The sequence below is a fragment of the Bison bison genome, unplaced genomic scaffold (genome assembly GCF_000754665.1).
Source record: "Bison bison bison isolate TAMUID 2011002044 unplaced genomic scaffold, Bison_UMD1.0 scf7180017864182, whole genome shotgun sequence".
Taxonomy (NCBI): domain Eukaryota; kingdom Metazoa; phylum Chordata; class Mammalia; order Artiodactyla; family Bovidae; genus Bison; species Bison bison.
In genome coordinates, this window is record NW_011494754.1 from 251,706 (window position 1) to 252,778 (window position 1,073).

Genomic DNA, 1,073 nt, shown 5'->3' on the forward strand with positions numbered 1-1,073 from the left:
ATTTCCTTCTCCAGTGCATGAAAGTGAAAAGTGAAAGTGAAGTCGCTAAGTCTTGCCCGACTCTTAGCGACCCCATGGACTGCAGCCTACCAGGCTCCTCTGTCCATGGATTTTCCAGGCAAGAGTACTGGAGTGGGGTGCCATTGCCTTCTCCGCCAGCTGAGGGCACTAATGCAGAAAGCAAGAAGGACTGCCGGTCTCAGTGACTTCTACTGACTTCTCTGATACCAGATGGAGACTGAACTCTTCTAAAGTATTCTTTTCTTCTTTTCCTTTCTCTTATATCAGTAGGTGCCCAAAATAAGTTATTGCAGCTTATCATTCAAGTGTAAAATATTTTGAATCAATAATATATTTTCTGTTTTCTTTTGGTAAAGACTGGCTTTTATTAATGCACTTTCTATCCTCTGTAAACTCTTGTTGTGCTGAATGTTGGGACTGACTATGCTAAATAAAATTTGTTGCATTAAAAAAAATGTCATTACATTTTGCATGTATTAATAGGATAAGAATAGTTTCCAGGAAAATATCACACAACATCTGTCAATTTTGCTTCTATTTTTCTTTCACATTTTATATAAGCTACATAAGTAAGACATTATTTAAAGTAGACATTGGTTCAATTCCTGGGTCAGGAAGATCTCCTGGAAAAGGACATGCCAACCGACTCCAGTATTCTTGCCTGGAGAATCCCATGGACAGAGGAGCCTGGTGGGCTACGGTCCATGGTATTACAAAGAGTCGGACACGACTGAAGTGACTTAGCACACACACCCATTAGTATTTCACCAGTCTTCTTAGTGCCTTACCTGTTTATATGTTCACCAGTAGATGGCACTCTCACATTTATGTCCCCATGGCTTTGCCTTTATGAAAGCATAACTACTTCTTTGACATTACATTTAAAAAAATGTAAATTTAATCTGGCTCTTATAAATGATTTTAAATGATTCATACTAACAATGACAGTTAAATCTTGTCATTTAAAATGTAAGCATTTATTTACATTACTTTGCCAACAAAGGTTTGTCTAGTCAAGGCTATGGTTTTTCCTGTGGTCATGTATGGATGTG

At 37.9% G+C, this 1,073-nt stretch overlaps 1 protein-coding gene and 1 pseudogene across 3 annotated transcripts in view; one reads left to right on the forward strand and one right to left on the reverse strand.

Moving 5' to 3' along the window:
- TRIM38 (tripartite motif containing 38) overlaps positions 1-1,073 on the reverse strand; it is a 27,480-nt gene that overhangs the window by 18,427 nt on the left and 7,980 nt on the right. The window lies entirely within an intron of this gene.
- Positions 1-1,073, forward strand: part of LOC104991138 — a 4,030-nt pseudogene that overhangs the window by 1,485 nt on the left and 1,472 nt on the right. The window lies entirely within an intron of this gene.